The sequence below is a fragment of the Pteropus vampyrus genome, unplaced genomic scaffold (genome assembly GCF_000151845.1).
Source record: "Pteropus vampyrus isolate Shadow unplaced genomic scaffold, Pvam_2.0 Scaffold55, whole genome shotgun sequence".
NCBI classification, from domain to species: Eukaryota; Metazoa; Chordata; class Mammalia; order Chiroptera; family Pteropodidae; genus Pteropus; species Pteropus vampyrus.
Genome location: NW_011888836.1, coordinates 3,174,061 through 3,196,203, shown reverse-complemented (window position 1 = coordinate 3,196,203; position 22,143 = coordinate 3,174,061). Strand labels below are relative to the sequence as shown.

Genomic DNA, 22,143 nt, shown 5'->3' with positions numbered 1-22,143 from the left:
TTCAGCAATAGATTCTAATGAATATAAATAAAATAAGCCCTCGTTTTCCAATTATAGTGCCATGACCCTCTCTAAAACAATATCACCACTGACTGTAGGTGACCAGTGTAACTTTCCAGCATTCCATGTGCTAGGAAGTTTTTGCTCATTTGCGCCTGTCTGGCTTAGCTGATAAAATACAGACACAAAATTAAGGGCAAAAACATAGAAATTTGCTGCCAAGAACTGTCCTTCTATTAGGCAAACATCATCTTGTGTTGCTTAAAACACTAAGCATTTTTCCTAAAGGGCTGCTTCCATCATCCTCCCCCATAACACCAGAAAGAGAACATATGGAAGAATGAGCTTAGACCAAAAAGGATCTTTTTTTTTTCTTTTGGCTACAGGAGCAGAGCAGTCACACAGGCATAGCACCTCATCAAATAAACCAGACTGACATGGTTCTGACTTTACCAACCTAATTTCCTAGATCTTTCAAGTCTTCTCATCCATCTCTGGCTATTCCCAAGCACAGGAACTCACCAGGCACAGCACCTAGGTTATTCAGACACATTACTACTGATTTTTTAAATTAATTTTTTTTAAAAAAAAAAAGATCAAGTAATTGCCACAGCGGTGTCCAAACTCAGAAAATATTTCTCATCTCCAAGTAAAACTGATTGAAATAAAGTCATTGGAACTGGCCTCATTATTGGCAGCCTTCAATGGAATAATAGCTAACTAATACATGACTTAATTCTTAATCCTTCTTTCCTCACTGCCTACCTCAAGAGGTTCGGGGACTTCTTTTTTGCAGACAAGGAGCACAATGCTCTCATGGAACAGATGTGGCTTGCAAGTCTTAGACTGGAACCTTGAGACAGCAAGACCCAGAAGAAAGAAAAAAATAGAGGTAATTGATCACAAAACTGCCATCTATTTTAACTAATGCATGGATATGTGGGTTGTTTCCTAGATTTTCATAGATATTTTACAGTAGCTTTTCTTTTACAAATTATATATAAGTTTTTAGTATCTAAGAAAGGTAGAAGCATTCTTTATCTCTTATTTTGCAATAGCTTCTATTAATTCCAGACATAAAATTCAGGAGACAATTACTTAAGAGATTCCTATTTCACATGTGTCCTTTAGTTTAGTTTTTAAAAGCAATTCTAATTAACTATTCTAATAGGTTATGGTAATTTAGTTCCAAAGTTATTAATCTGCCTACAAACAAAATTACACCTGTTAAAGACGTTCACATTGTTATCAATAGATATGCAAATATACTTGGTATTGACCTTCCCTTGACACAAACTATCATGACTAGAGAACCTAATAAGCACTGATGTCTCACAAAACTTTGAAATGACAGATTTAGTGTCAACACATACTCTACATTATATTTTCCACACTTTGGGTCCTCGTCTTTCAGCATTTCCAACACTTACAGAGTAGGTTTTTCCCCAAAGCTAGTTTTCTATCAAATATCATATCTATGCTTTGTGACATCACAGAAACTTCCCTAATAACAATGAAATCCTAAACAAATTTATTATCATGTCAAGTTGATAATAAAAGATGAAGTCAGTCATAACTACCAAGAAGCCAGAGTCTTGTTTTTCAGGAAGATATTTTTGCCTTCAGGAATAAAGAGATGAAAAATCAAGAAAAGATAAGGTAATGAGATGGATTTTCTTGTGTTTGAGATGACTATAAGGTAATGAGATGGATTTTCTTGTGTTTCTTGTAAACTGACTTCGAGGACAATTAAATCAAAACAATTAAAATCAGTGTTGTTTAGAATAAGTTGATAGCCTTCAGTGGTGACTATATGAAGAGTAACCTTCATTATTACTTATAAGTACCCGCATTTCGAAATTAAAAGTAACATGAAATACATAGTTTTTAAAAATTTCTTTAAAAAGTTTTAAGATAACTTGCTAAATAACAAAAAACTGAAATTTCTATTATTTTATATATTTTTATTATTTAAGAACTTAAAAAAAGGAAAAGAAACATTTTCTGCCCCCAATGGGAAGGACCGATAGATACTGAAAGTTTCTACAACTCTCTATAATAAATTCAACCACTGAATTTCACATGGCAGGAAAAAATAGAAACATTTTATGAAGCAATTGTTCAATTTGTCCTTTTACTAAGTGATGCAATCAGTTATACCAATAAGATGGTAAATATTTTCACTAGTACATGAAACCACCTTTTGGCTGGTTTATAATTACAAGAAGGATGCTAACTGAATCCCTTGCTTTGTTTCAATATCCCTTGTTAGTACCATAGACCTCTCTGCCTCTCTTGTTTTTCTCAAAAGCAATTTAGAAAATGCTTGTATTTTAGACAAAAGGAGAACATTTGGTGAAAGAAAATTCATCATTAGGTATCTAGAGGTTTGTTAATAGAAAAGGCAACTCCCACAGTGTATCCTAGTGCTCAAGCCAGACACACATGCTCAGGACCAGCAAGCTGCCTTCACAGTGGGCCAAAAGTCATTATCATAATTTTATATTACATAGACTACATTGAAAATTTAATATATCCCAGCAAAAAGAGACAAAAGACATTTTGCATAATGCTTCTGTGAGCGCTCTCTCTCTTGCTACTCTTTTAGCCACCCCATGCAGATAATCACACCAGGAAAAAGAAGTTCATTACCTAAGCCAAATCAAAATTAGGCTTTTCTTTTTGATAGGGAACTTCATTAGTAAGCCCTGTCTTATACAGCTGGGAGATTTGATGAATCTATCTTAGAGTAATAATTCAGTACAATCAGCCACCATTTTAAGTTTTATATCTTTATTAAAGAAAGTAGAAATATACAAACTAGATACACACAGATGTATCTTTAAAGATGTTACATCAAAATGCTAACTAAAATCACTTTTGGATATTTAAAACATTCTGGAGTGATAGAAGAAACCCAGGTAAGAAGAAATGCAACTCTTTGCTACCTAGCTACCCATGATTAAGGCTTTCAAGGGGAAAAATAAATCAAAGAAGGCAAAGCTGAAACACTTGAAGTTGAGGAAAGCGGATATTTATTGAAACTATTCAAATGAAAACATCTTCAAAATTTAAAGTTAGCCTTTGATTAACAAGAAAACACAGGAGGAAAGAGTCATTTTAGAATTCTTCTTAAGATAAAGGCTAAAGATCTATTGTCCCTACACACTGCCCAAGAAAATATCCACTGCAGTGCTGAGTCCCCGTTTATATCATACAAAACCCAGTTATCCCACAGACATGGAACAAAGAGCTCCATTCTCCCCTTTGTGTGACCCACATATGTAAGTAAGTACACCAGCATGCAAGAGATCTGCTGGCTGCAGACGATTGTTTGTGGAACTCCTCCAAGATTGCACCCTTTCATGCTGAAAAATCCTATCTCTGTAGCCCTGGTCGTGGACATAGTTTTCCACACTGTGCTTGAAGCTAACCCTGACTTTTGTAATAAGACTGAAGCTTCAATATCATGCAGGGCTTCTTTGGCCATTGTCCATTATGCTTTTTCTTAACCATACAAAACCAGCTCTCCTTTAAGAGAAATATCAGTCTCACTTTGCCACGTCTCCCTCCTCTTATTGGCGCCCATGAATCTACCCAAGTACTTACATCAATATTATTGAAAGAATGAGTCCTGAATTCCTCAGGGTTAAGATTTTTAAAACAGAGAAGATGTTTCTAGGTCTCTTTGGTATTATCAATCTACAATTTTTAAACCTGTATAGTGAGCAAAGCTTATGGTAAAAGTATAACAACAACAAAAAGCAAAAACAAAAACAAACCTCTTCTCCCTGGTATTAGATGTCACTTCACTCATATTTAAATGGTAGAAGTGCTCAAGAGACAAATTCCACTTGACTTAAGCTTGAATCAGTCACTGAGCATAAATGGCCCAAATGACAAATCCTGACTTCCAATACTGTAATCCTCAACAGCCTCTTTTTGAGAAAGGACAAAGAGTTTAAGGAGTTCTTGGTTTAAAAATTTAAAAGAGTAAATGCTTTCCTACATTTACAACTATTTAAAACTCACTCTCAGAGATTTCAGAAACACAAATAGCACTGTAAAGTCTAGCTTCCCCATAGGTTGGATTTAACTTTTTCAGATTAATAACATGGTCCATTTTATTCCTTTCTAATGTTTAATCTTCTGAAAATTCTACAGTTCTTTTGAAAACTGCACAGTTTACATACCATTTGCTGCTATGGACAGAAACAGAAAGTAGAAATGAAACATTTCAAGATATAACAACATGGAGAAACTTTTTAGAAAGGGAGATGATTACAATAGTTCTCATTTACAAAGTCTTAACTGAGTACCAGTCCTGATGGTAAATGGTTTTTTTTCCCCTTAAAATAACCCTGTCAGTTAGCTACTACTATTATTCCCACTTTGTGAATTAGGATATTGAGTCTTTGAGAGGTTCAGTAACTTGCTCCAGGTCACACAGCTGGCAAGCAGAGAGGCTTGGATTTATACTCATCATCTGACTCCAGTGCCGATTTCCCTAATCACCACGTTCTCCAACCCTCCCAAGCAAGCTATGAACAATAAGTGACTCCAGGGGAAAAAAAAGTTGCTTAATTCTCACAGTTGTCATATAAGTCATTCGTGAAAATGCCCTTCTAGGCGTCCTTTAGGGCCAGGAGATATAAAAAGCATTTAGATAAAAAGAAAATAGGCAGGAAGTTCTACAGAAAACTAGAAAAAATATAGAAGGAGAAATATATGAAATATGGGCATATTTTATACCTTGATTTTGGTTTCTTTGGAAAAAAACAATTTGTCACTTTATTATGTGGTTTTATAAAAAACACCTTTATTAAACAACCAACTTTCACTTTTATAACCCTTGCTACTTTGCTAGTTTAATCATAACTAATACTTTTTACACCATGTCATTCTCTAGTTCTCCTTTCTCTAACCAAAAAATTGGGTAGATCAAAGCCCAGTTCAAGTCCTCTTTCCCCTTTGCTGACTCAGTGATATAATATAGTACTATTCTTAGAGTCTCTAAAATTTATCCTTCTCATATGACTTTTTATCCATGTTACATTATGTTGTGATCATCTCTGTATATTTATGTCCCGTCCCCGACTTGCAACCGGAGTCTATACTCCTGATGGCAGGAGCCATATCTTATGTGTTTATAAGTGAAAAACAAAACAAAACTAGATGCTCAAAGATTACCTACACATCATGTATAAGATACATAACCATAATTCTTTCTGCTTTGGTTTTCTCCTTTCTGAATCTTTAGAGAATACAGAGCAGGGCAAATATTCTAAAATCTGAGATTTTTAAAGATACCAATACATACCAGTGCACAGTTAACAAGACAACTGCAAAGTCAGCAATCAACATATGCCAAACAACCGACAAATGCCAACAATAAGAGCGAACACAGCAATAACACCAACAATTAACAAAACAAGTGAAAACAAGGGTTTTGAGATTTATCTTTTATATTAAGGTTTAATAACATTGTCTAAAGAGGCATTTTTACATATTGTAGAAGAAAGTCGTGGGTTAGTAGAACCCTTGATACTTGGCCATGAAAATCAATCAAGTATCAGCCTGAAAGGGACCAAATATATGTGCAGTTATATATATATAAATATATATATATATTTAAATTTCCCTCACATTCAATTGCAATTTAGTCCAAGTTCAGAAAATCCAGTTCAGCTATTTTCTTTTTCAGCAGATTTCCACACATTATTAGAAGTACACAGTTAACCAGGTTTCATGCAGTAGACAAAATGGCATTGTGGGATTACATTAGTTCGACAGCTGCTTTATGACTATAGCTTCCAGACCAATTTATTTAATATTGATCTTTAAACAAACATCAGTACAAATAAATTTGAGCACTCTAGTCCTGAGATTTTATATCTATAAAAGAGGCCTATATTCAGAGAAGCAGGGCTGCTTGTATTTCTCCCTTTGATTCTGTTTTCTTTGATCCTACCAGGTATCAAATACATCAATGCCAAATTAAAACAAATCCATCTTTAGATAACACTCTGTTTATAATCTTTCGTGCAGAAAAAGAATTTTTCTATCAATAACTTCCAGCAAGCATTTTAACTGATCTTTTCATTGCTTTATTCTGACTATTACTACAAAAGGCAGTGGTGCCCTGTCCTGACTTGAGCAGCCTACCTGGCTCTACCTGGAATATCTGCTAGGAAGGGCTGAGTTCCATTCCCCCATCTCCATGCAGCTTGCTCTCTTTAACAATTCTAAGCCAGTACCAGGGACACACCAAGATCCAGCTGCCCCCTACTGAGAATATTGCTGCACAAAGCTAGGGTTCGGGAGGCCAATCTCAAGACTTTTACGGGACTACGGTTGACCATTTGGAGGAGGGGACAGCTGGGTGCTAAATATAAATGGGAAAAAAGACTTAGATAGGGAAATAGATAATGAATCCTGGGATTAAACACTCGATTCAATTAGGCAGGCATATATGAATGCGAGGCATAAATGGACCCAACATAATTATTTGCACAGGACTATTTATGTCCTTCTTAGTTATCCTGATTGAGTACAGATAGGAGGCTCACCAGGGAATGGATATTCCTGTGGTCTAGAATTGGGATGAAGTTCAGAGCTTTTGGTCACAATTCATTCATGTCTGCCATCTGTTTTATGTTCATTGAGGTCTACGGATTTTTCAAAGAAATGAAGTTTCTCTTCTGTTCTTTTCTCTCCCTCCTTCCTCTTCCTCTCCACCCTTTCCTTCCTTATTTTCTTTTAAATAAAAATATTCTGGAAACAGAGTAGGTCAATGGAAAAGTCTTTATGAGAAATTAAAAATCCCTTCAGCAAAATATTCAGTTTTTTTCCAGACACCTTTAACCTATACTATCAAAGGAAGCTATGTCTGCTCTGAAACTGTAAGATAATGATTTTCTTTGAGTTATAAATTTTGGTCAATGAAGGATTGTTTTTAAGAACACGTGAATTAAAAAATCTTGTTCCTTTGTCATAAATTAGGGATCAAGGAGAAATTGAAAGGACACAGTATTTTAATGTTTAACATCAGAGATGCATAAAAGATACAATTATTTAAGACTACTATCCCTCAGCAAATCTAAGAGCTTGATGCCATAAATAAAACAACAAATTCATTATTTATATAAGTACCAGCTTCTGCTGTGCCCTTTTTCAGCGTGCTTACTTGAATGAACTTGGAGCATTATACAAATGTACAGAAGAATAGCATCTATCACATCTTCCTAATTTGAAAGAACTCTTCTTTTCTTCTTCATCAAGCCACTAAAACAATTTATATTCTAAGGTAAAAAGTGTTCAAATGTAGTCCACGTGTTCAAATGTAGTGTACTCTCTGGTCCCCAGGAAACAGATTAAACTGTAAGACACAGGTATTTGTCCGCTTGGCTGATGAACCTAAGAGAGGACGCAGACCCTCCATGTAACTGGAAGCAAGGATTGGTGCTACCATGGAACCTCCATGATGTGATGGCTAGGCCAGCCAAAGAGGAAGGCTGTGTGTGTTGTGGGGTGGGTACAACATGATTTTTTCATCATAGAATTACTAGGAGGATCAAATGGTAAGAACACATGTAAATCTTCTCTGATAACCAGATAACAAGTCAATATAAGGTTAACGTTCTTTCCTAATTCATAATTATCATTATAAAATATCTACAAAAGCAATAATTTTATTAAAGGAAGTCTACATTTTATTGCTAATATAGGCTTCTATAGTGATTGATGTTTAAACCAGCCCAAGGGCTGGGATAGGTGAAAGAACTAGTCTTCTCTCTTGGTGCACCCCTTAGCACGCCAACCTCCCATATGTTCCATCTACACATCACTAAGTAAATTCCCATAAAGCATCATTTCTACTGAGAACTTGATTGCTTTTGTATATCATTCTCATTGCATCCTTTGCCTGGCTGATTCTCAAGGAGTTGGGGGCAAGTAGATGAAGGGAAGATATGCCCCAGTCCTGGGTACTCACATCCATGGTGATAGTCTATGATGAAAGATGAGTCAATGGTACCCATGAGACTCAGTGCCACCTGGGTGAGCCATGGTAACTGATGGTGTAAGTCACAGATATCAGCTATGTTCTGACCAGAGAAAATGCTGAGAACCAGGCCTCTGCAGACACTTCCATTAAAACCTTTATAATGGTGAGCATGTGATTATTGATAATTTACCTTTTACCTACTGACCAAGAGCAATCTGAGATATACTCAGCGTATCTTGCCATTTTCAATCAGTGACAGAGTTCCTGGCATAAACCAGATGAGGAATGAATGAGCACAGGCTAGAGAACAAACTCAGAGGAGAGGTGATGATGGTTTTGAAACCACGACATATGAGTAGAGTTTGAAGGAACTAGTGGATGTTGATCTTGGAAGAGAATCAAGAAAAGAGGCATGTCGGCTGCAGTAAAATATACAAAGACTTTATCATTGTAGAAGAATTTGTTTTTCTCTATGTGGACTAGTGGATGGAAACTTCAGAGACAGGTTTAGAGCATCTTGAGACTCCTTCATCTCCCATACCTGCTGAGTCGTAACTTCTGAATATTTCTGAGTTTCACTGCTTTCCCATTTCTATTGCCATAGTCTTAGTTCTGACCCTCTCCTAAATCTCTTGGGCTATTTACATTTCCCTGCATGTGGTGTCTCACCCTTTTAATCCCATTCTCTACTTTGTTCCAGGTCTTACTATGTTGTCTCCTGGTTAAAATCTCTTGGAAACCTCTCCACTGTCCTCATAATAAAACTCAACTACCTTGCCTTGGAAAGAGGGTCTTTGATGATCTAGTATCTCCCTTAGTCTTTTAACTCCATGCTTTAGACATACTCTTCTCTCTGAATAAATACTCTATTCCCCTGGACTTCCTAGGGGAACCTGTACTCATTATTCAAGATTCTGCTCAGAAGTTTCTTTTACAAAGCTTTCCTTGACCCTCTCAGGCATGCCCATGCAGTCACTTCTCTGTCTTCGCATAATACCTTGTGATTTAGTACATTTCAATGATTTATATTATAACTATTATTATTACCTTGAGGAAAGGTAACGTTCTATTTTATCTCTGTATCTCATTTACTCAATATTTAAATAACTTTGTTGAGTAAATAAGTGAATGACTGAATGATTCAGTCTTTAAGTAGAACTTCAAACACTGGACCAGGCTCTTTTGGGAAGTATTGAGTCTTTAGGTGTTCAGCTGGCAGGCTGCACTAAACTTTTATAGGTTCTTCCAAGTCTTTTCCTCCACCTGTGCTTCCTTAGGGCTCAGTGAGCAACGGGGTAGGAGAGAGTCAGGCAGGCATATGCGTAGAAGTTTAATCAGAGCTTTCTGTTCAGGCAAGTAGACTATTCAAAATTCAGAGCTAGCTTTCATAGTGCACACATGATAAACTAGTACAGAACTTAGGTTTAAATATTAGAAAAGCCCCCACAAATAAGCCAAGACTGTCAGGTGCAGTAAGAGAGGGTTTTATGTAGGGACTCATACTGCACAAACAAAAAATGATTGTTTATAAACTGAAGACTTAAGCAAAGTCCTTTCTTGTGGGATAAGGGTCAGCAGATCTTACGCTCTTGAGGTTGGCTCCTAAGGGTTATTTCTTACACAAGAGAGCGTAAACACTAAGATACTATTCCAGTGCCTACAGAGCTCTCCCAGAGTTTTAAAGGGTAATGATTCAAAAGTACTATTTTTATGAATCCATACTGTGGAATCTTTCTACACATTTTTTACGCACTAGCCATGTGGAAGATCACAGAGCCCTATGTTTAGGCATTTATTTCGTGCACTTTAAAGGCAATTTAGAAAACTGTACTCTAGTGATCCCCAAACTTAATGCCCCTCCCTAAGTGCCCAACCAATTACCAAGAGTATGTTTTTACTGCTAGAGAAAATTTAACTTAAAAAAAGACTTTTAAATCTGGTACTAATGAGAGCCTGAAAAATTATCATCTTATGTTATGATAAGCAGAAGAATGCCTTTTAACGGAAAACTGTTCTCTGCCTAAATTCATCTTCAAGTTTTACACGTAAGGTCTAAGAACTGCTACAGATTTAATTTCATGAGTAGTGTATTCAAACTCTTTTTTCTACTCTTAAATGTAGCCCTTGTCTATTTTTAATACTTTGTTCGCATTAGTAAAAATAGCATAATTACCAGAGATGAGGTTAAATTGAAAAGTTAAGGTTACTACTCTTTTACAAGAGTCACTGAGATAACCCTGCTAGAAGTAACTGTTACTGAAATCTGATCAAAATACCTCCAAACACTTAAGAATGTGTAGGTATCTATCTTTTAACACAAACTATGAGATCTTTTAAAAAATAATTACCTACAAATGGCAAAGCAGTCAGTTAAGACCAAAGGTGCTTACAGTTTAAAATGTGAATTTTTTAAAAGGTGCTGATGACTGTGTTTAATAATAAACACATTTTGGTCCATGTAGTGAAATTACTATGTATATCTTGATGCTGTCAATGTGGAGAATTTGGTCAGCTAAGATTTCAAGCTGCAATTGAGCTACGCTAATATTTTAAGTAATTCACTGTGTCATGTAGATGGAAATCTTACTGTCACAATTCTCTAATAAAAATCTGTGCTTTTAGATTAAAATTTTACTTCCTCCACTATTTATAAAAATTCCCTCACAACAGTATTTATGAAGTCATAAAGAAGCCTGCTTGGCCCTGCCCCCTTTTCTGTTATGTTCTGGTATCCAGGATAATGAGAAGCTTTGGCAACATGGCTTCAGGTTGGAATTAAAAGCCTAAAGCTCTTCCCACTCTGATTTTATGGGGCCTGGCTGCTGAGACTTCACAGGACCTTGCTGAAACGACCTGTCTACTTCAACTCCACATGGTCCCACTCCGGCTAGGCCTTTGGATCAAACCCTTCTCGTGTGAATACAGACAGCGTCTGGGAAACTGCGGTGCGGATGTCTCCACAGAGAATCACAGATGCTGTCAGGAGCGAACTTCACACTCAAACATTTGATGCATTTTAAAAAGGGATTCAGCCTCAGACTCAAACAGGCAGATGGATCCGTCTAACACTTCAAAGGCTTTAGCGGGATTGCATTTTTTCCCCTTTGTCCCATAACCCATTTCACTTGTCCTCCTTCTCCTCCCCAACGTGCCTTTGCACTGTTCTAAAGGAAGTGACAAAGTCTCACCCATCACAATAGAACACAACAGAACAAGCACAGACACTTTAATTCTCTTATATAATCCTGAGCTTTTCCAGTTCTAATATTGATGATTCCAAGAAATCAGGGATGGGCAAAGGGAGAAGGAGTCATAGAAACAGGGACAAGATGAAAGAAGCAACAAGAAAACACCCAGTTTTGTGTTCTGTTGTCCCTGCAAAACAGTGAGCATTTTCCAAATTTGAACTTGCTCTGCCCAAAGAGTCAATTCCCATTAACCAAATGAAGGTATCCTAGATTGCAAGAATTGATGATTTCATTCTGGTTCAAGCCATTTAGGAAAAAGTCCTAAAGTCAAATGACCTTTTCTTTAAAAGGCTGTATTTCTGAAACTATTAAAGCAATTACTAAATTAGAAACACACTGTGGCCTGAAGCTGCTGATTTCCACACAAGTTCAAAAATCACTACTGCTATTTCTCCATTAATTAACTACCAGGATTTACACAAGTTGGTCAATTGACATGGAAGGTAGACAAAGGATTTTCCCCAGAGACATCCAGAAATAGGTGTATATCTGAGTCATGCTCCCTCTGAGTTATGGGAATTGATGCCAAGAAAAGAGTGAGGATTCTAAGGAACCTTAAGGTAGAAGTAGAGTACGAGGAGCAGAATAGGAAAAGGGGGCTTCAGAAGTTTTAATCAATCAATCAATTAAGTTCTTATAAGCTAAGGCTTCAATGTGATCCCAAATAGTGGAAGAAGAAATTTTAACTGCCCTTTAATACTCAAGTTTAATGGGAGAGTGGAGATAATATTAATAGTTACTTATATGAAGCCACTTGTAAATAACCCAGATCAGATCATATATGGATTAAGATTGCCAAGTATAGGAAAGGTGGAACAAGCTGTTTCTTTTAAAAAGGCATCTATATAAGAAGTATGATAGAATGTACTTTTGGATAAACTCAGAGAAGATTAGACTGAAAAAGACATTAGAGATTGTCTAGTAGGAAAATCCCCTTTAAAAATAAGGTGAAATGGACTTGCTTAAAGTCTTTTGGTGAGAATGGCAGAGCCAGACTGAGAATCCAGTTCCCATCAACAACCAGCCCTATAACCTTTCCATGATGTACGTGCACTCTATTGTGGGGATTTCGCTGTATAAAAATCTACATGTCAATGATCTCTATTTAAGAAGAAACATTTCCTCATGCTCCTTACCTCTTCAAAGCAGAGATGCAAAACTCACACATGTGCACACACACACACACACACAGAGGAAGTACTTAAAAAAGTCTTAGGAGCTAAGTGAAGAGAATGGACCTGACTTAATCCATTCAGGTCTTGACTTAAAGTCTGTATGATGTCTACATTCACGTTTCAAGCAAAAGTATTTTCTTCGTCTGTTGAATATAATTGCAAAGACTGGTGTCCTTTATATATATCACAATTTAAAATGTACACAGCACATTTCAAAATAATTACAAATTAAAAACATATGTGTATTAAACACCATTAAAAAGACAAATAGCAAAAAAGTAGAAAAATAATACATTGAAAGTCAAATATCACATTGCCTTAAATGTGAATAAAAAAAAATACTAATTCTTAACTGACATAAGGCATGAATAAGCTCTAAAATACAAATAGGATCTATAGCCATGCCACCCTGAACAAGCCCAATCTTGTCTGATCTCGGAAGCTAAGCAGGGTCGGGCCTGGTTAGTACTTGGATGGGAGACCACCTAGGAAGACCAGGTGCTGTAGGCGTAAAAAATAAAAGAATAAGGGATTGTAAGCTGACAAGGTCCTTTTGATCTGTGAGGTCAACCAAGGGTTATCTCGCCTAAAAATGAATGAATGAATGAATGAATGAATGATTAAATAAATAAATAAAATACAAAATAGGAATGGTGAATAAAGGATGAAAAAAATCAACTAGTGGTAATCAATTAGTAGTAAAAAATTGAAAATTAAAATGAGGTATTGTTGGTACAAATCGGATGGAAGTTTTTAAAATTAAAAATCTTTATTTTTAAAAAGCCTATTATTAAGTATGGTCAAGGGCATGAAAAAATGGATGTTCTCATACACCGTGGAAGACAGTGTGTATCAGTAAATCTTTTCTGACCAGAATTTGAAAATTCACATAAAAAATAAATAAACATTTTTAAAAAATAATTAATTCATTAATTAATTTAAAAAGAGTATTGAGAATATTCTCATACTTTGTTACTCATAAGAATTTATTCAAGGGAGATAATCAGGGGTAATGATACATTTTTATGGAGAATATTCATTAGTGTTGTTTAGAACAGCAACATAATGCTAATAATTTAAAATGTCCAACTCAGACTCTGCCCAAGTGCACTGCTTAACTAAAGATGAGCACCAGTATAGGAAAGGCTGTTTTGCAAATTAAGGCATATAAAGTGTCAGTGTATCTCAGTGGTTTAGAACACAATCTCTGGACCTCAAACTGCTCAGTTCAAATGTTGCCAACTATTAGCTTTGTGGTCTTGGGTAAGTAACTTCATCTTTCAGTTTCTTCGTTTCCTCAAATATAAAATGGGAATACGGTAGCACCTACCTCATAGAATAGTTACAGTTTAGTTAAATGAATTAATATATTTATTTATAAGACTACTGACAAATAATACACCCTTAATAAGTGTTAATTATATCTTTGATATATTTGAAGAATATATAATGACATGATAATTTGTGTATTATATAGTATTAAGAAAAGCAAAAAACATTTATATTACATTGTATAGTAAGATTATGTACATATTTAAGGTATATACACATATGTGTATATTTGTATAAAAGGCTGAAGAAGAAAATTTTGAAAAATATATACCAAAATGTTATTATTTGGCTCTTAGAGCTGAGGCTGTAATTCATTTTTTAAAATATTTTACTGTGTTTTCCAAATTGGCCATAATCATCGGAAATACTGATTATTCAAAGAAAAAAATAGGAATAGTTTTTCTGTATCTTTATTCTCTGATTATTAGAGAAGAAATCTTCAGAGAAAAAGGGAACATCATTATGTATGAAACCACTAAGATGAAAAAATGGAAGCTCCATGAACCGTTTAAGAAGTTGAAAAACACAGGGCAGAAAAAGAGAAAGGAAAGGAAATAAGAAGAGTAGAAAATACCAAACAGAAAAAATGAAAGAATAGCAAGCAACTATGTAAAACTTAGGAGATGAATAAGAACGTAAAATGCGGCCGAAGGCTGTGCATGTCACAAATCTGCCTGTAAAAAGTGGTTTTGCCAGGTCACCCCTGTTTGCCAGAGCCTCTTTATACTGAAATGTAAAGTGATGCTGCTGCTTTAGCGGCTTTAGGATACGGTTACAAGAAAATGGTTAAAGGTAACTGAGAAGCTGATCATTATCCATTAAGCTGTGCTCACTTGGCATGGCAGGGTATGTTCTACAAAGTGAGCTAAACAGTTTCTTCCATGACAATTTTCTTTTTATTTCCTTCAGAGTACACTTATTTGCTATTTTTCCAAAAGTTGGGATAACCTCGGAATCCAGGCATATCCTGAGGACAGGGGAGAAAGGAAAACATGATCGAATGATAGAAATACAGTGTTTCCTCCTGTAACTGGCTAGGAAAGAATCTAAACAAGGAAACGTGTAAAGCAGGAGTGTTGCTTTCTACAGAGGAGGAACGACTGACGCTGAATAACAGAAAGGGACCACAGAGGTAAAGTGGACTGTGTCGGGCTGTAAAATTGATAACTAAGTAACTATGCCATCTGTGCATAACGAGGGGATGTATTTGAGTTAGGTGTGCCCCGATTCTGTGGGTTAGTGCAAAAATCAGCATAGTTTGGTCCACATAGTAAATACTTGGGAGAGAGAAACTGTGAACCTTGACAGGGCCTGGAAAGAATAACAGGTCTTTAAAAAGGCCAGTTCAATACATTCAATGGAGACATTTCATATCAATGTCAACTAAATTACACTCACTCAGAAAGGCTCAGGGCTAGCTATTTGGGTTTGGAAAAGTTACTTGGCCTCTGTCGGCCTCCTCGCTATAAAATCAGGATAACAGTATAACCAGGTTATACTGGAGGATTAAATGAGACAATTTAGGTAAAAAAGCTCAGCTCAATGCAAGGGATTCTACAAATGAGTGCTGAAAAACAGTATTAAAAAATAGCAAAAGAAAATAGACTTGTTCATTCATAACTGTATCAGGAAACGCTTAAGGAAATTTTCTGGGAGGATTAGAGATGGGAAAATGAAGGGGTACATGGGACACCAGACAACCCACCCTCAAGAACACTCTTAAAGTTCAAAGTGGAATTCTGTTTGACACAATGGGAATGAACCATCAAATAGTTATTTTAGTAGTGTATTATTCCAGCCATCTTGGTTGGCAAGGCATTATATGCAGAACTCGTGAAAATGAAATTGGTAAGATTTTGCCCATCGGAGGTGAGTAGGCAGTCACCAGTGCACTATGGGAATTTTGCCTTTATGGTGTTGACCTAGATCTATTCCCAGGTGAATTAATGCTTCTCTGCCACTTTAACTATGCAGAGGATGAATGAATAAATGAATGAATGAACGATATGCATTTTGCTGAGTTCCACACTGCCGACTGATTTGAAACAGGCAAGAAAGAGCTCTGTTTAAGAATTCAGTTGCGAGAGCAAAAGCTCACTTGTGATTCTTTTATACACAGGCACACATGCACACAGCACACACACACACACTTACACACACACTCCAGATTTCCTTATGACATCATTCCATTCAAATGGATTTTATTTACTACTCTCATTGTCTGGTTTGGAAGTAAAATTTCCATCAATAAGTTCACACATAAGCATTTCTTCAGTTTTGTGTTTTTTATAGCACTTTGTATATTCCCATAGTGAGAAGAAAAACAAAAACCAAGGTGAGAATTCTTTTGATATTTCCACTGCTTTTTATATGAAACAAGAAAGCCGTATGCCACAATGGGAATTAGAGATGGCATTTGGGGAGGTTGCCAATTTTTAGGGGAGTGTGTGAGTGTGTGTGTGTGTGTGTGTGTGTGTGTGTATACTGTTTTCTGCTAGAGTTACTATAGTAGATAATTCAAAATAAAATTCAGCAGGTCCTGATGTTAAATTTTGGGCACCAAGCTGAATTTAGGGAAAGCAGAAGTACCAGGCCTCTCTGGGGACTTGGTCTAATACCTCCTGAGGCCCCTGGCTCAGCTGTGGCAAGCTAATAAGGTTACCCTGAAGCAGATGCAGTTGTTAATACAGATGTGGCATGGGACCTCCTGAGGCAGGTCACAGTCATGATAACTCATGGTCATATGCAATATACTCATTATGAAAGCTTGTGACGGGAGCACCTCACACTAGAGGTATTATAGTGCGTCACACTCCCTTTGTCTCCTTCTTTCTCAGTTCACCTGATGGAAGACAGGCTAACTAATAATTTTATTCACATACACACACACACAGACACACACAGTGTTTGGCGAGGGAGTTTTGTTTGGGACATTTTCCCTTCAATGCAGAGGGTTTTAAATCATTCTCAGGCAATTGAAGTTATTGGAGAAGAATGTATAGAAAATCTCATGAAAATCAAGTGTGACAGCTGGTGTGGGGGTCCAGAAAAAGAAACTGTCACTATTTATGGACACAATGGAGAGGAATGGTTTTTGGCAGCTAGTTTCAAGGTTCATGGTGTGTGGTGAAATGGCTAATACTGTAGATAAAGACTGATTATAAATAAAATGGTGTGTTTCTTCAATTCTTCCCACTGCTCACAGTCTAAAATGATACATTGGAGAACACAGATATAAACTACCTGATTTCATTTTACTTAAAATCTTTTTGAAGAGAGTGAGCTGATTTGGAAATTACAATATCACAGAATCTCCTGAATGAATGAAAGATTGCATGCACATTTTGCACACTGAAGCGATAACTTTGAAAATCCATGCTGGTAACCTGAGTTAATGCAGGAAAGAGCTGAATAATGTACAGAGAGTAGGTGAAGCACTAAAAAAATCTGATTTGTTCGATATTCTCAGACTAATGGAGCACTGCAACCCTTTTGCTACTAATATTCTGATTTCTAGCCCTAGAAGACAGACAAGCAGGTTGACTTCTAAAATTCCCCAAACACTTTGTAAACAAGGATGGCAGGTCACAACATGATAAGCAGTAGCTTCTGGACACATGGGAGCTGCCTTCTGTGGGATGTCCAAACTTCTCAATCCTTGGGGGAGTGGGGCTGCAGGAAAGTAAATGTAAGTAAAGTTAAATCTCTGTAAATCATGTTTTCCCAAGAGGAACTCTGTTGCTGGGGCCATCCTTTAGCTAGTCTGAACCAATTTTTTCTTCTTCTACAAGTGATCATGAGAACAACTGTACTCCAATTTGAAATCAAATGCTCAATATTACAAATAATAGCTTTGATGAAGTTATAATTGATATGACAAAGGCTTGACATTGGTATGTGAGAATAACTATCATTCTAAGATTCTTGCAAATGAAGACCTGCAAAAAAAAATACGCTTCAATCAAACTAAAGATAAAAAATTAAGTTAAGAATAATGGTTGAAGGACATAAAAGCAAAGTGTTATTTCAAATATACTAGTATAATGTATGGAGATGTGGGATTCTATGTTAATTCAAAAGGCAATGTTTCTAAAGGACTTTTATATCACTAGATCTCTTTTTCTGTGACACATAAAACCACTGTGATTTTCATCATTTAAGTTTACTCATTCACTCATTCAGTCCATTAATCAGTCATCCATTCAACAAGCTTCTCGTGTATGCCAATAAATTTTAAAATGTTTTCTATAAGTTAGAGATTGTAAAACAAGTTTAATAGGGTTTGTCCATCAGACCAGACAGTCTGTTATTTAATATAAGAATGCAGTGAAAATGATTGACAAAGATGCTTCAATAATAAAATCCATATCAAACTTGAGTATAGGTTTAGGGTTGAATGTGGCTCCTAAAAAATGTAGAAATCGAAATTAAGTAAGTTTCTCTGTGACTATTTTTATCAGAACAAGATACTTATAGTAATATTTCTATCAGAACAAGATACTTATAGTAATTTAGGTTCAGTTTTTTAAGCTGTATCTTGCAGTGGGCATTAGGTCAGATTTTTAGTTTGTAGTTAACAAGCCTTGCAGGGTTTAATATGCTGAGATCTGACTCACCTGAGCTGTAAAATATATTCGCTATTTAACTATTAATCTAAAGATCAAAATAGCACTTGTGTATATTTTTCTCAATTGCCCCTTCTCAATTTTATTATTTTATTAGTAGGGAAATAGAAATAAGAAGAGACTATAATTCAGGATCACACAGCTAGTTAGTAGCTGAATTAGATCTAGAATGCTTGCTTTCTAATCAATGATCCAAGGTTTATATACCTTAGGTCATATGACTTTAATCGATTTTAAATTACTAACGTTAGCATAGTCAATAATATCAGAGGACAAAACACAGCAGAGTATGAGAAATAAAATGGATCCACATATGTTCCGTGCAATGCAACTATGGCCTGAATCAAACAGAACAGTGAGATCCAATCGACCACACAGATAACGGTCTTCGTTCAATTCATAATAAATTGATAACATTATTTTTATGACAAAGATGGCTCAAAGATTTAAAAGTTGCTGGACACAATAATTAGAATTAAGATCAGTCTGGTTTATATCAAGCCCCTTTTTAGCACCATGTTATTGGTTTGGTCCGACACCATCCCCTGCAGTGTGTGGAGACAGGCCAGGAGTGTGAGGGCTGCAGAGCAGAGCAGGAAGAAAATCAACTGTGAAATTGGTAATTTTATTGAGTTTCACGGGGGGCTTTGTTGTTAAGACACAATGCAATTGGAACAGAACGCCTGTGGTAACACCATGCACACAGTGTCCATTTCATGGCCAAAGGTAAACTGTCTCTAACCAAAAGTTACATATACACACATCCCTCCTCAAAAGCATTTTGCAAAGTGGAAAAGAAATAGATCTGATGAATGGCTAAGTTGCAGGTATGGGGGCATTGCCAAAACATAGGTTGAGTGTGGAGTAGTGTGTGTGTGTGTGTGTGTGTGTGTGTGTGTGTGTGTGTGTGTGTGTGTGTGTTTCCCTCCTAACATCTCAGAAGGTTCCTCTTCTGAATAGGGCCTGCTGGTTTAGGTTTAGAGAAAAGCTGTCCTTTCACTATAAATGGTAAGAAGGTCCCAGGAGGAGCATGTGAGGAAGACAGGGGCAGAAGGAGAGGACAGACCGAAATGTAATGCCTGAGCAGCTGAAATCATTTGGTACTCTCAATCCCCCAGGTAAAATAAGAATTAAACATAGCTAACAGGATATTAGTCCCAGTTGGAAAAGATCTGCTTGCTGGCAATGTGAAAGTGAAGCTAACAATTGGTATTTGTTCTAGGGTAGTATTTTTTTCCCCCTAAAAGCTTGACGTAGAAATAGTTAAATAAAGTATGCTGGTTAACTGTGTAAATACATTTGCAGCTCCGTGCCTTCCAGAGCTGTCCCTGTAGTGGGTTAATTTGGTTTCTGGTGGAAAGATGTCTAAAGATGTGCAAGGTGTCAAGACAGGGCAGGACACGTAGGTGAGGTTAAATGGTGGTGAAAGGAGGAACACTTTCATTCTATGAGAAGACTGTGCATGCAAAACACTTCTCCTTTGTAAAAGACTTTCTCCCATGCCGGCACATGAGTGCGAACAGCAAGCTACCATTCCAGGAAGGTTTCATTTTTATCACCCATTCTGACCACGCTTTTGCAAGGCAAAAATTTAGGAAAATTATGACAATCCTATGTGTTATTATGAGTTTCATTTAAACTGCGTGAGGGTAACAATGCTTTCTTATTTGAGGGGGCACATCTCAGGAGATTTTTGCCCTTGCCGGGGGACTAAGTAAGTAGTCATGGTCGGCTGCCCCCCATGCAAGGGAAACACTTGGGTCAGACTCTGCGTGAAAAAGGAAGGAAAAGGTGGTTACATTGCCAGGAGATCGCATCGCTGCCGCTCCCTGTGTGCTCCCCCCATCACACCCCACCAGGGAGAGGGTCACTCAGTTCACCATTTAAGCTGAAAGTGACATCAGACGGCCAGCTGGTATTTTTTACACTAATTTATTCTTGTGCAATCAGAATAATAGTTACATCTACCAGTGAAGTATATATACAATATACCCAGATACATCTACACTTCCAGCATATAGAGGAGGGGAATTAATTCATTTTCAATAGAGATAACAACAATGAACACCGATGTCGTGCTCTTTCCAGAAGATACGACTTGGGTGTTCGTGTGCGGCCAAGTATGACAGAGCATCTGTATAGACCAGTTTCACTTTCAAACGTGTATTAAAACTGAAGCACTGTTCTAACAGCCGTATGGTTTTCCCGTTGCACTGTATTGTATGCTTCCTTTCTTTTCAAAATGCAATTAATATGGTTGTGTGTTAAATGATTCAGTGAAAGTAAATCTTTTATATTCAGGTAAGCAATTCAGCCTTGTATGGTTTTATGGGAATTAGGTTTTTTCTGAAGTCTGGGTTGAGCATGCCCATAACTCTGACAGAGCCCTGCAGGCTCTTGTCTTCACCTTCAAATCATAAGACAGAGAAATCAAGCTCCCTCTGTGCTCTCAATTATACCAAAAAACACGGAGCAGAAGTCTTCAGTAATTCAATCCCTGTGGAAGCTTCTTCATACTGTTTGCACTGTTGGAACTGCTGACAGCAGCAATCCCACAGTCCCCCCTGGTAGACTGTCAAAGTTCCTCATACAGTGTGAGCGGCTCTGCTCTGTCCCACGGCTCTTTCTCCAGAGACCACTAAGCACATGCATGACTTTTGATGCTTGCTTGATACAGTGGCCAAGAGGCCAAAAAACATCACAATGAGAGTTCTCATACTCTTACAAGGTGCTTTGTACTCAAACTAATAAGTTCTGTGGCTACATGTGGGCCTGAGTTGGTGTAATTTAATCACAAGTACAGCTGCATAAACACTGTACTAAGGAATGTCTGCCTGCAATTGGATTCTTTCTTTGAAAATACACTGTAGAAAATTCCTGAGTGCCATTTTCCATATGGTTAATGAGCAAATGTATCATGGCCAGCTTTTAAAAGTAATTTGAATTTATGAGTTGCAGTGATTCTAGCACATGTGCACAAGAAACTGTGCATACCCTGGGCTCTTCCTTATCATGCAACACCATTTCATAGTTTTCTGCCAAACGACACCAAACAGAACCACTCTGTGTGTTTAATTGGCTTAAATCATCAGTAAGAGCCTAAAGCAGACATTCCAGCAGCCCCCAACCTCTTCTAGTCTCTCTCCCCAAAAAGTGTCATAGACAGGTTAGTCCACATACAACACAAAAAAGTACCATTCATCTTCAAAGTTTCACTTTATAAACACAGATTTCAAAAATATCTTAAAAAACAAAAACAAAAACAAAAACAAAAACCCTTTCCTATTCACAAACTCTGCTGCTTATTTTTAATGAAATAAAATACAGAGGGTACAATACCAAGAGTGAACTCTAATGTAAACTATGGACTTTGGGTGATATGACATGACGATGTAGTGTCATTAGTTATAACAAAGGAGCCACCACTCTAGTGAAGGATGATGATAATGGAGGAGGCTATTCATGTGTGAGTACATGGTGTAAATAGGAAATCTCTGTACCATCTTCTCAATTTTGCTATTAATCTGAAACTACTCTAAAAAATAGTCTTAATTTAAAAAAATAAAAGAGGGTAGAGACATTTATACAAATCAAACCTGTTGCTACATACTTCATCCCTTGCCCTTTGACTATAGCTCGAATGGGAATCATAAACAAAATGAATTGCTATCGTGACATTCAAAATTCCAAAGTAGCTGAGTAAATTTTGAATTTCACTAGATAAACAGAATTTGTATCAATGCATATGATGACATTCA

The 22,143-nt window shown here is 36.6% G+C and overlaps 1 protein-coding gene and 1 pseudogene across 4 annotated transcripts in view; one reads left to right on the top strand and one right to left on the bottom strand.

The window, feature by feature from the left end:
- The window catches only part of ZNF521 (zinc finger protein 521), a 269,739-nt gene that overhangs the window by 78,504 nt on the left and 169,092 nt on the right, over positions 1 to 22,143 (bottom strand). The window lies entirely within an intron of this gene.
- On the top strand, positions 12,820 to 12,938 carry LOC111739923 (annotated as a pseudogene).